The sequence below is a fragment of the Manacus candei genome, unplaced genomic scaffold (genome assembly GCF_025592945.1).
Source record: "Manacus candei isolate 608988 ecotype Guabito, Panama unplaced genomic scaffold, ASM2559294v1 h1tg000151l, whole genome shotgun sequence".
In the NCBI taxonomy this organism is placed as follows: Eukaryota; Metazoa; Chordata; class Aves; order Passeriformes; family Pipridae; genus Manacus; species Manacus candei.
The window spans coordinates 10,838-24,985 of record NW_026138199.1 but is presented as its reverse complement, the minus strand read 5'-3'; the positions used below and the strand labels follow the sequence as shown (position 1 = coordinate 24,985).

The following is a 14,148-nucleotide window of genomic DNA, read 5'->3' as shown; positions in this document are numbered from 1 at the left end:
GAGGATGTGACGTCATAGGGCCGCTGTGATGTCACAGAGGAGGATGTGATGTCACAGGAAACATGCAATGCCCCAGAGGAGAATGTGATGTCCCAGAGGAAGATTAAATGTCAGAGAGGAGGCAATGATGTCACAGGGGAACTGTGATTACATTGGTGAGCTGTGATGTCACGAAGGAGGATGTGATTTAATTGGAGAGATGTGGGGTCGCAGGGGTAATGTGATGTCACCGCGGAGGATGTGATGCCAAGGGAGAGCTGTTATGTCACAGAGGAGGATGTGATGTCACAGAGGAGGATGTGATGTCACAGGTTGCTGTGACGTCACAGGGCGGGATGTTATGTCACAGAGGAGGATGCAAGCTCACAGAGGACAACGTGATGTCGCAGTAAGCATGCGATGTCCCAGAGGAGAATGTGATGTCCCAGAGGAAGATTAAATGTCAGAGAGGAGGCTATAATCTCACAGGGGAACTGTGAATACATAGGTGAGCTGTGATGTCACGAAGGAGGATGTGATTTCATTGGAGAGTTGCGGGGTCGCAGGGGGAATGTGATGTCACCGCGGAGGATGTGATGCCACGGGAGAGCTGTTATGTCACAGAGGAGGATGTGATGTCACAGAGGTAGATGTGATGTCACAGGGGAGAATGTGATGTCCCAGGAGATCTGTGATGTCACAGAGGATGATTTGATGTCATAAGAGACATGCGAAGTCAAAGAGGGGATATGATGTCACAGAGGAGGATGTGATGTCAAAGGGAACTGTGAAGTCACAGAGGAGGATGTGATGACGCAGAGGAGGGTGTGATGTCGCAGTAAGCATGTGATGTCACAGAGGAGGATGCGATGTCATAGGAGATCTGTGATGTCATAGAAGCGCTCTGATGTCACTGGGAGGATGTGATGTCACATAGGAGGATGTGATGTCACAGGAGAACTGTGATGTCAGAGGGGAGGATGTGATGTCATAGAGGGGCTGTTATGTCACAGCGGAGAATGTGATGTCACAGGAGATCTGTGATTACACAGAGGAGGATGTGACGTCACTGGTTTCTGTGATGTCACAGGGTGGGAGGTGATGTCACAGAGGAGAATGCAAGCTCACGGTGGAGAATGTGATGGGATAGGAGACCTGTGATGTCACAGAGGAGGATGTGAAATCACAGAGAAGGATGTGATGTCGCAGTAAGCATGTGATGTCACAGAGGGGGATGTGATGTCGCAGAGGAGGATGTGATGTCGCAGAGAAGGATGTGATGTCACAGGTTGCTGTGATGTCACAGGGCGGGATGTGATGTCACAGAGGAGGATGCAAGCTCACAGAGGAGAATGTGATGTCATAGGAGACCTGTGATGTCACAGAGGAGGATGTGTTCTCGCAGAGGAGGATGCGATGTCACAGAGGAGGATGTGATCTCATCGGGGAGCTGTGATGTCATAGGAGAGCTGTGTTGTCACAAAGGAGGCTGAGATGTCACAAAGGAGGATGTGATGTCATAGGAGACATATGATGTCACAGAGGGGGATGTGATATCACAGATGTAAGTCTGCTTTCACAGGAAGTATGTGATGCCACAGGAAGAATGTGTTTTCACAGAGGAGGATGTGATGTCACAGAGGAGGATGTGATGTCACAGGAGATCTGTGATGTCAGAGAGGAGGATGTGCTGTCACAGGAAACATGCAATGTCCCAGAGGAGAATGTGATGTCCCAGAAAGAAGATTAAATGTCAGAGAGGCATCTATGATGTCACAGGGGAACTGTGATTTCATAGGTAAACTGTGATGTCACGAAGGAGGAGGTTATGTCATTGGAGAGACGCTGGGTCGCAGGGGGAATGTGAGTCACCGCGGAGGATGTGATGCCACGGGAGAGCTGTTATGTCACAGAGGAGGATGTGATGTCACAGAGGTAGATGTGATGTCACAGGGGAGAATGTGATGTCCCAGGAGATCTGTGATGTCACAGAGGATGATTTGATGTCATAAGAGACATGCGAAGTCACAGAGGGGATATGATGTCACAGAGGAGGATGTGATGTCAAAGGGAACTGTGAAGTCACAGAGGAGGATTTGATGTCGCAGAGGAGGGTGTGATGTTATAGGAGATCTGTGATATCACTGAGGAGAATGCAAGCTCACAGAGGAGAATATGATGTCATAGGAGACCTGTGATGTCACAGAGGAGGATGTGAAATCACAGAGGAGGATGTGATGTCGCAGTAAGCATGTGATGTCACTGGGCGGGATGTGATGTCACAGAGGAGGATGCGATGTCATAGGGGAGCTGTGATGTCATAGGAGAACTGTGATGTCACAGAGGAGGATTTGATGTCACAGAGGGGGATGTGATGTCACAGAGGGGCTGTTATGTCATAGAGGAGGATGTGATGTCATAGGGGAGAATATGATGTCACAGGAGATCTGTGATGTCACAGAGGATGATTTGATGTCATAAGAGACATGCGATGTCACAGAGGGGATATGATGTCATCGAGTAGGATGTGATGTCAAAGGGAACTGTGAAGCCACAGAGGGGGAAGTGATGTCACAGAGGAGGATGTGATGTCCCAGGGGAGGATGTGATGTCACGGAGGAGGTGTTATGTCACAAAGGAGAATGTGATGTCACAGGAGATCTGTGATGTCACAGAGGAGGATGTGAAGTCACAGGAAGCATGTGATGTCACAGGGAGGATGTGATGTCACAGGAGAACTGTGATGTCATAGGAGAGCGGTGATGTCACAGAGGGGATGTGATGTCACAGAGGTGGATGTGGATGCGATGTCACAGAGGTGGATGTGATGTCATAGAAGACGTGCGATGTCACAGAGGGGATGTGACTACACAGCGGAGGATGCGATGTCACAGGGAGGATATGGTGTAATAGGAGACATGTGATGACACAGAGGAGGATGTGACGTCACTGGGAGTTTTGATGTCACAGGGGCGGATGTGATGTTACAGAGGAGGATGTGATGTCACATGGGAGCTGTGATGTAACGGGGAAGATGTGATGCCACAGATGAGGATATGATGTCCCAGGTTGCTGTGAAGTCACAGGGCGGGATGTGATGTCACAGAAGAGGATGCAAGCTCACAGAGGAGAATCTGATGTCATCGGAGACCTGTGAATGTCACAGAGGAGGTTGTGATGTCACAGAGGAGGATGTGATGTCACAGAGGATGATTTGATGTCATAAGAGACATGCCATGTCACAGAGGGGAAATGATGTCACAGAGGAGGATATGATGTCAAAGGGAACAGTGAAGTCACAGTTGAGGATGTGATGTCGTAGAGGAGGATGTGATGTCGCAGCAAGCATGTGATGTCACAGAGGAGGATGTGATGTCACAGAGGAGGATGTGATGTCACAGGAGAACTGTTATGTCACAGTGGAGGATGTGATGTCACAGAGGAGGATGTGATGTCACAGAGGAGGATGTGATGTCACAGGAGAGCTGTGATGTCACAGAGTCGGATGTGATGTCACAGGTTACTGTGATGTCACAGGGCGGGATGTGATGTCACAGAGGAGGATTCACGCTCACAGAGGAGAATGTGATGTAATAGGAGGCCTGTGATTTCACAGAGGAGGATGTGAATTCACAGAGGAGGATGTGATGTCGCAGTAAGCATGTGATGTTCACCGATGAGGATGTGATGTCATAGGGGAGCTGTGATGTCACAGAGGAGGATGTGATGTCACAGGAAACATGCAATGTCCCAGAGGAGAATGTGATGTCCCAGGGGAAGATTAAATGTCAGAGAGGAGGCTATGATGTCACAGGGGAACTGTGATTACATAGGTGAGCTGTGATGTCACGAAGGAGGATGTGATTTCATTGGAGAGTTGCGGGGTCGCAGGGGGAATGTGATGTCTCCGCGGAGGATGTGATGCCACGGGAGAGCTGTTATGTCACAGAGGAGGATGTGATGTCACAGAGGTAGATGTGATGTCACAGGGGAGAATGTGATGTCCCAGGAGATCTGTGATGTCACAGAGGATGATTTGATGTCATAAGAGACATGCGAATTCACAGAGGGGATATGATGTCACAGAGGAGGATGTGATGTCAAAGGGAACTGTGAAGTCAGAGGGGGATGTGATGTCACAGAGGTAGATGTGATGTCACAGGGGAGAATGTGATGTCACAGGAGATCTGTGATGTCACAGAGGATGATTTGATGTCATAAGAGACATGCGAATTCACAGAGGGCATATGATGTCACAGAGGAGGATGTGATGTCAAAGGGAATTGTGAAGTCACAGAGGAGGATGTGATGTCGCAGAGGAGGGTGTGATGTTATAGGAGATCTGTGATGTCATAGAAGAGCTCTGACGTGACAGGGAGGATGTGATGTCACAGAGGAGGATGTGATGTCATAGGGGAACTGTGATGTCACAGAGGAGGATGTGATGTCTCAGAGGAGGATGTGATGTCACAGGAGATCTGTGATGACAGAGGATGATTTGATGTCATACGAGACTTGCGATGTCACAGAGGGTATATGATATCATAGGGTAGGATGTGATGTCAAAGGGAACTGTGAAGTCACAGAGGGGGATGTGATGTCACAGAGGAGGATGTGATGTCACAGAGGAGGATGTGATGTCCTAGGGTACAAGTGATGACACAGGGGAGGATGTGATGTCACAGGAAGCGTGTGATGTCACAAGAAGGATTTCATGTCACAGTGGAGCTGCGATGACACAGAGAAGGATGTGATGTCACAGAGGAGAAATTGATTTCCTAGGAGACATCCGATGTCACAGAGGAGGATGTGATGTCACGTGGAGCTGTGATGTCACAGTTGAGGATGTGATGTAGCAGAGTGCAATGTGATGTCACAGAGGAGGATGTGATGTCACAGATCTGTGATGTCACAGAGCAGGATGTGCTTTCATAAGAGACATGCGATGTCACAGAGGGGAAAGTGATGTCACAGAGGACGATGTGATGTCAGAGAGGAGAATGTGATGTCGTAGGAAGCATGTGATATCAGGAAAGATGTGATGTCATAGGAGAGCTCCAATGTCACAGAGGAGAATGTGATGCCATGGGGAGTATGTGATGGCACAGAGGAGGATGTGATGTCACAGGAGATCTGTGATGTCACAGAGGAGGATATGCTGTCACAGGAAACATGCAATGTCCCAGAGGAGAATGTAATGTCCCAGAGGAAGATTAAATGTCAGAGAGGAGGCTATGATGTCACAGGGGAACTGTGATTTCATAGGTGAGCTGTGATGTCACAAAGGAAGATCTGATGTCATAGGAGTGACGTGATGTTGCAGGTGGGGATGCGATGCCCCGGGGAGCTGTGATGTCACAGAAGAGGATGTGATGTCACATGGAGCTGTCTTGTCCCAGAGGAGCATGTGATGTCACAGGGAGGATGTGATGTCACAGAGGAGGATAGGATGTCACAGAGGAGGATGTGATGCCATAGAGGAGTATGTGAAGTCACAGGAAGCATGTGATGTCACAGGAAGGATGTGATGTCACAGGAGAACTGTGATGTCATAGGAGAGCTGTTATGTCACAGAGGAGGATGTGATGTCACAGAGGAGGATGTGATGTCACAGAGGGGCTGTTATGTCACAGGGGAGAATGTGATGTCACAGGAGATATGTGATATCACTGAGGAGGATGTGAAATCACAGAGGAGGATGTGATGTCGCAGTAAGCATGTGATGTCACCGGGCGGGATGTGATGTCACAGAGGAGGATGTGATGTCATAGGGGAGGTGTGATGTCATAGGAGAACTGTGATGTCACGGAGGAGGATGTGATGTCACAGAGGGAGATGTGATGGCACAGGAGACGTGATATGTCACAGAGGAGGATGTGATGTCACAGAGGTGGTTGTGATGTCACAGAGGGACTGTCATGATACAGGGGAGAATGTGATGTCACAGGAGATCTGTGATGTCACAGAGGATGATTTGATGTCACAGAGGTAGATGTGATGTCACAGGGGAGAATGTGATGTCACAGGAGATCTGTTATGTCACAGAGGATGATGTGATGTCATAAGAGACATGCGAAGTCACAGAGGGGATATGATGTCACAGAGGAGGATGTGATGTCAAAGGGAACTGTGAAGTCACAGAGGAGGATGTGATGTCACACCGGAGGGTGTTATGTCGCAGTAAGCATGAGATGTCACAGAGGAGGATGCGATGTCATAGGAGATCTGTGATGTCATAGAAGAGCTCTGACGTGACAGGGAGGATGTGATGTCACAGAGGAGGATGTGATGTCAGAGGGGAGCTGTGCTGTCATAGGGGACTTGTGATGTCATAGGAGAGCTGTGATATCACAGAGGAGGATGTGATGTCACAGAGGAGGATGTGATGTCACAGAGGAGGATGTGATGTCATAGGGGAGCTGTGATGTCATAGGAGAGCTGTGATATCACAGAGGAGGATGTGATGGCACAGAGGTGGATGTGATGTCACAGGAGAGCTGTGATGTCACAGAGGAGGATGTGATGTCACAGAGGGTCTGTTATGTCACAGGGGAGAATGTGACATCACAGGAGATCTGTGATGACAGAGGATGATTTGATGTCAAAAGAGACTTGCGATGTCACAGAGGGGATATGATGTCATAGGGTAGGATGTGATGTCAAAGGGAACTGTGAAGTCAGAGGGGGATGTGATGTCACAGAGGAGGATGTGATGTCACAGAGGAGGATGTGATGTCCTAGGGTTCAAGTGATGTCACAGACGAGGATGTGATGCCACAGAGGAGGTTGTGATGTCACAGAGGAGGATGTGATGTCACAGGAGAGCTGTGATGTCACAGTGGAGGATGTGATGTCATAAGAGACATGCGAAGTCACAGAGGGGTTATGATGTCACAGAGGAGGATGTGATGTCAAAGGGAACTGTGAAGTCACAGAGGAGGATGTGATGTCGCAGAGGAGGGTGTGATGTCGCTGTAAGCATGTGATGTCACAGAGGAGGATGCGATGTCATAGGAGATCTGTGATGTCATAGAAGAGCTCTGACGTCACAGGGAGGATGTGATGTCACAGAGGAGGATGTGATGTCATAGGGGAGCTGTGATGTCATAGGAGAGCTGTGATGTCACAGAGGAGGATGTGATGTCACAGAGGAGGATGTGATGTCACAGGAGAGCTGTGATGTCACCGAGGAGGATGTGATGTCACAGAGGGTCTGTTATGTCACAGGGGAGAATGTGATATCACAGGAGATCTGTGATGACAGAGGATGATTTGATGTCAAAAGAGACTTGCGATGTCACAGAGGGGATATGATGTCATAGGGTAGGATGTGATGTCAAAGGGAACTGTGAAGTCAGAGTGGGATGTGATGTCACAGAGGAGGATGTGATGTCACAGAGGAGGATGTGATGTCCTAGGGTTCAAGTGATGTCACAGAGGAGGATGTGATGCCACAGAGGAGGATGTGATGTCACAGAGGAGGATGTGATGTCACAGGAGATCTGTGATGTCACAGTGGAGGATGTGATGTCAGAGAGGGGTTGTGATATAATAGGGATCTGTGATGTCATAGGAGAGCTGTGATGTCACAGAGGAGGATGTGATGTCACAGAGGAGGATGTGCTTTCACAGAGGAGGATTTGATGTCATAGGGGAGCTGTGATGTCATAGGGGAGAATGTGATGTCACAGGAGATCTGTGATATCACAGAGGAGGATGTGATGTCAGAGGAAACATGCAATGTCCCAGAGGAGAATGTGATGTCCCAGAGGAAGATTAAATGTCAGAGAGGAGGCTATGATGTCACAGGGGAACTGTGATTACATAGGTGAGCTGTGATGTCACGAAGGAGGATGTGATTTCATTGGAGAGATGCGGGGTCGCAGGGGGAATGTGATGTCACCGCGGAGGATGTGATACCATGGGAGAGGTGTTATGTCACAGAGGAGGATGTGATGTCACAGGAAACATGCAATGTCCCAGAGGAGAATGTGATGTCCCAGAGGAAGATTAAATGTCAGAGAGGAGGCTACGATGTCACAGGGGAACTGTGATTACATAGGTGAGCGGTGATGTCACGAAGGAGGATGTGATGTCACAGGAGATCTGTGATGGGAGAGGATGATTTGATGTCATAAGAGACATGCGATGTCACAGAGGGGATATAATGTCATGGAGTAGGATGTGATGTCAAAGGGAACTGTGAAGCCACAGAGGGGGATGTGATGTCACAGAGGAGGATGTGATGTCACAGAGGAGGATGTGACCTCGAAGGAGAACTGTGATGTCCCAGGGGAGGATATGATGTCACAGAGGAGCTGTTATGTCACAGAGGAGAATGTGATGTCACAGGAGATCTGTGATGTCACAGAGGAGGATGTGATGTCACAGGGATGATGTGATGTCACAGAGGAGGATAGGATGTCACAGAGGAGGATGTGATGCCATAGAGGAGTATGTGAAGTCACAGGAAGCATGTGATGTCACAGGAAGGATGTGATGTCACAGGAGAACTGTGATGTCATAGGAGAGCTGTTATGTCACAGAGGAGGATGTGATGTCACAGAAGACGATGTGATGTCACAGAGCGGCTGTTATGTCACAGGGGAGAATGTGATGTCACAGGAGATCTGTGATATCACTGAGGAGGATGTGAAATCACAGAGGAGGATGTGATGTCGCAGTAAGCATGTGATGTCACCGGGCGGGATGTGATGTCACAGAGGAGGATGTGATGTCATAGGGGAGGTGTGATGTCATAGGAGAACTGTGATGTCACGGAGGAGGATGTGATGTCACAGAGGGGGATGTGATGGCACAGGAGACGTGTTAAGTCACAGAGGAGGATGTGATGTCACAGAGGTGGTTGTGATGTCACAGAGGGACTGTCATGATACAGGGGAGAATGTGATGTCACAGGAGATCTGTGATGTCACAGAGGATGATTTGATGTCACAAAGGTAGATGTGATGTCACAGGGGAGAATGTGATGTCACAGGAGATCTGTGATGTCACAGAGGATGATTTGATGTCATAAGAGACATGCGAAGTTACAGAGGGTATATGATGTCACAGAGGAGGATGTGATGTCAAAGGGAACTGTGAAGTCACAGAGGAGGATGTGATGTCGCAGAGGAGGGTGTGATGTCGCAGTAAGCATGTGATGTCACAGAGGAGGATGCGTTGTCATAGGAGATCTGTGATGTCATAGAAGAGCTCTGACATCACAGGGAGGATGTGATGTCACAGAGGAGGATGTGATGACATAGGGGAGCTGTGATGTCATAGGAGAGCTGTGATATCACAGAGGAGGATGTGATGTCGCAGAGGAGGATGTGATGTCACAGGAGAGCTGTGATGTCACAGAGGAGGATGTGATGTCACAGGGATGATGTGATGTCACAGAGGAGGATAGGATGTCACAGAGGAGGATGTGATGCCATAGAGGAGTATGTGAAGTCACAGGAAGCATGTGATGTCACAGGAAGGATGTGATGTCACAGGAGAACTTTGATGTCGTAGGAGAGCTGTTATGTCACAGAGGAGGATGTGATGTCACAGAGGAGGATGTGATGTCACAGAGGGGCTGTTATGTCACAGGGGAGAATGTGATGTCACAGGAGATCTGTGATATCACTGAGGAGGATGTGAAATCACAGAGGAGGATGTGATTTCGCAGTAAGCATGTGATGTCACCGGGCGGGATGTGATGTCACAGAGGAGGATGTGATGTCATAGGGGAGGTGTGATGTCATAGGAGAACTGTGATGTCACGGAGGAGGATGTGATGTCACAGAGGGGGATGTGATGGCACAGGAGACGTGTTATGTCACAGAGGAGGATGTGATGTCACAGAGGTGGTTGTGATGTCACAGAGGGACTGTCATGATACAGGGGAGAATGTGATGTCACAGGAGATCTGTGATGTCACAGAGGATGATTTGATGTCACAGAGGTAGATGTGATGTCACAGAGGAGAATGTGATGTCACAGGAGATCTGTGATGTCACAGAGGATGATTTGATGTCATAAGAGACATGCGAAGTCACAGAGGGGATATGATGTCACAGAGGAGGATGTGATGTCAAAGGGAACTGTGAAGTCACAGAGGAGGATGTGATGTCACAGAGGAGGGTGTGATGTCGCAGTAAGCATGTGATGTCACAGAGGAGGATGCGATGTCATAGGAGATCTGTGATGTCATAGAAGAGCTCTGACGTCACAGGGAGGATGTGATGTCACAGAGGAGGATGTGATGTCATAGGGGAACTGTGATGTCATAGGAGGGCTGTGATATCACAGAGGAGGATGTGATGTCACAGAGGAGGATGTGATGTCACAGGAGATCTGTGATGTCACAGAGGAGGATGTGATGTCACAGTGGGTCTGTTATGTCACAGGGGAGAATGTGACATCACAGGAGATCTGTGATGACAGAGGATGATTTGATGTCAAAAGAGACTTGCGATGTCACAGAGGGTATATGATGTCATAGGGTAGGATGTGATGTCAAAGGGAACTGTGAAGTCAGAGGGGGATGTGATGTCACAGAGGAGGATGTGATGTCACAGAGGAGGATGTGATGTCCTAGGGTTCAAGTGATGTCACAGAGGAGGATGTGATGCCACAGAGGAGAATGTGATGTCACAGGAGATCTGTGATGTCACAGAGGATGATTTGATGTCATAAGAGACATGCGAAGTCACAGAGGGGATATGATGTCACAGAGGAGGATGTGATGTCAAAGGGAACTGTGAAGTCACAGAGGAGGATGTGATGTCACAGAGGAGGGTGTGATGTCGCAGTAAGCATGTGATGTCACAGAGGAGGATGCGATGTCATAGGAGATCTGTGATGTCATAGAAGAGCTCTGACGTCACAGGGAGGATGTGATGTCACAGAGGAGGATGTGATGTCATAGGGGAACTGTGATGTCATAGGAGGGCTGTGATATCACAGAGGAGGATGTGATGTCACAGAGGAGGATGTGATGTCACAGGAGATCTGTGATGTCACAGAGGAGGATGTGATGTCACAGTGGGTCTGTTATGTCACAGGGGAGAATGTGACATCACAGGAGATCTGTGATGACAGAGGATGATTTGATGTCAAAAGAGACTTGCGATGTCACAGAGGGTATATGATGTCATAGGGTAGGATGTGATGTCAAAGGGAACTGTGAAGTCAGAGGGGGATGTGATGTCACAGAGGAGGATGTGATGTCACAGAGGAGGATGTGATGTCCTAGGGTTCAAGTGATGTCACAGAGGAGGATGTGATGCCACAGAGGAGGATGTGATGTCACAGAGGAGGATGTGATGTCACAGGAGAGCTGTGATGTCACAGTGGAGGATGTGATGTCATAAGAGACATGCGAAGTCACAGAGGGGTTATGATGTCACAGAGGAGGATGTGATGTCAAAGGGAACTGTGAAGTCACAGAGGAGGATGTGATGTCGCAGAGGAGGGTGTGATGTCGCAGTAAGCATGTGATGTCACAGAGGAGGATGCGATGTCATAGACATCTGTGATGTCATAGAAGAGCTCTGACGTCACAGGGAGGATGTGATGTCACAGAGGAGGATGTGATGTCATAGGGGAGCTGTGATGTCATAGGAGAGCTGTGATGTCACAGAGGAGGATGTGATGTCACAGAGGAGGATGTGATGTCACAGGAGAGCTGTGATGTCACAGAGGAGGATGTGATGTCACAGAGGGTCTGTTATGTCACAGGGGAGAATGTGACATCACAGGAGATCTGTGATGACAGAGGATGACTTGATGTCATAAGAGACATACGATGTCACAGAGGGGATATAATGTCATGGAGTAGGATGTGATGTCACAGAGGTGGATGTGGATGCGATGTCACAGAGGTGGATGTGATGTCATAGAAGATGTGCGATGTCACAGAGGGGATGTGATTACACAGCGGAGGATGCGATGTCACAGGGAGGATATGGTGTAATAGGAGACATGTGATGACACAGAGGAGGATGTGACGTCACTGGGAGTTTTGATGTCACAGGGGCGGATGTGATGTTACAGAGGAGGATGTGATGTCACATGGGAGCTGTGAAGTAACGGGGAAGATGTGATGCCACAGATGAGGATATGATGTCCCAGGTTGCTGTGAATTCACAGGGCGGGATGTGATGTCACAGAAGAGGATGCAAGCTCACAGAGGAGAATCTGATGTCATCGGAGACCTGTGGATGTCACAGAGGAGGATGTGATATCACAGAGGAGGATGTGATGTCGCAGTAAGCATGTGATATCACCGGGCGCGATGTGATGTCACAGAGGATGATGTGATGTCATAGGGGAGCTGTGATGTCCTAGGAGAGCTGTGATGTCACAGAGGAGGATGTGATGTCACAGAGGAGGATGTGACGTCCTAGGGCCACTGTGATGTCACAGAGGAGGATGTGATGTCACAGGAAACATGCAATGCCCCAGAGGAGAATGTGATGTCCCAGAGGAAGATTAAATGTCAGAGAGGAGGCAATGATGTCACAGGGGAACTGTGATTACATTGGTGAGCTGTGATGTCACGAAGGAGGATGTGATTTAATTGGAGAGATGTGGGGTCGCAGGGGTAATGTGATGTCACCGCGGAGGATGTGATGCCAAGGGAGAGCTGTTATGTCACAGAGGAGGATGTGATGTCACAGAGGAGGATGTGATGTCACAGGTTGCTGTGACGTCACAGGGCGGGATGTTATGTCACAGAGGAGGATGCAAGCTCACAGAGGACAACGTGATGTCGCAGTAAGCATGCGATGTCCCAGAGGAGAATGTGATGTCCCAGAGGAAGATTAAATGTCAGAGAGGAGGCTATAATCTCACAGGGGAACTGTGAATACATAGGTGAGCTGTGATGTCACGAAGGAGGATGTGATTTCATTGGAGAGTTGCGGGGTCGCAGGGGGAATGTGATGTCACCGCGGAGGATGTGATGCCACGGGAGAGCTGTTATGTCACAGAGGAGGATGTGATGTCACAGAGGTAGATGTGATGTCACAGGGGAGAATGTGATGTCCCAGGAGATCTGTGATGTCACAGAGGATGATTTGATGTCATAAGAGACATGCGAAGTCAAAGAGGGGATATGATGTCACAGAGGAGGATGTGATGTCAAAGGGAACTGTGAAGTCACAGAGGAGGATGTGATGACGCAGAGGAGGGTGTGATGTCGCAGTAAGCATGTGATGTCACAGAGGAGGATGCGATGTCATAGGAGATCTGTGATGTCATAGAAGCGCTCTGATGTCACTGGGAGGATGTGATGTCACATAGGAGGATGTGATGTCACAGGAGAACTGTGATGTCAGAGGGGAGGATGTGATGTCATAGAGGGGCTGTTATGTCACAGAGGAGAATGTGATGTCACAGGAGATCTGTGATTACACAGAGGAGGATGTGACGTCACTGGTTTCTGTGATGTCACAGGGTGGGAGGTGATGTCACAGAGGAGAATGCAAGCTCACGGTGGAGAATGTGATGGGATAGGAGACCTGTGATGTCACAGAGGAGGATGTGAAATCACAGAGAAGGATGTGATGTCGCAGTAAGCATGTGATGTCACAGAGGGGGATGTGATGTCGCAGAGGAGGATGTGATGTCGCAGAGAAGGATGTGATGTCACAGGTTGCTGTGATGTCACAGGGCGGGATGTGATGTCACAGAGGAGGATGCAAGCTCACAGAGGAGAATGTGATGTCATAGGAGACCTGTGATGTCACAGAGGAGGATGTGTTCTCGCAGAGGAGGATGCGATGTCACAGAGGAGGATGTGATCTCATCGGGGAGCTGTGATGTCATAGGAGAGCTGTGTTGTCACAAAGGAGGCTGAGATGTCACAAAGGAGGATGTGATGTCATAGGAGACATATGATGTCACAGAGGGGGATGTGATATCACAGATGTAAGTCTGCTTTCACAGGAAGCATGTGATGCCACAGGAAGAATGTGTTTTCACAGAGGAGGATGTGATGTCACAGAGGAGGATGTGATGTCACAGGAGATCTGTGATGTCAGAGAGGAGGATGTGCTGTCACAGGAAACATGCAATGTCCCAGAGGAGAATGTGATGTCCCAGAAAGAAGATTAAATGTCAGAGAGGCATCTATGATGTCACAGGGGAACTGTGATTTCATAGGTAAACTGT

The 14,148-nt window shown here is 48.8% G+C and overlaps 1 long non-coding RNA gene across 2 annotated transcripts in view; it reads left to right on the top strand.

The window, feature by feature from the left end:
- The window catches only part of LOC127463183 (uncharacterized), a 55,327-nt gene extending 43,834 nt beyond the window's left edge, over positions 1–11,493 (top strand). For both annotated transcript variants that reach the window (XR_007900688.1, XR_007900687.1), the window contains 2 exons: positions 6,399–6,764; positions 11,272–11,493. This is a non-coding gene — a long non-coding RNA (uncharacterized LOC127463183). The remainder of the gene's footprint in view (positions 1–6,398; positions 6,765–11,271) is intronic.
- Positions 11,494–14,148: the final 2,655 nt, after the last annotated feature.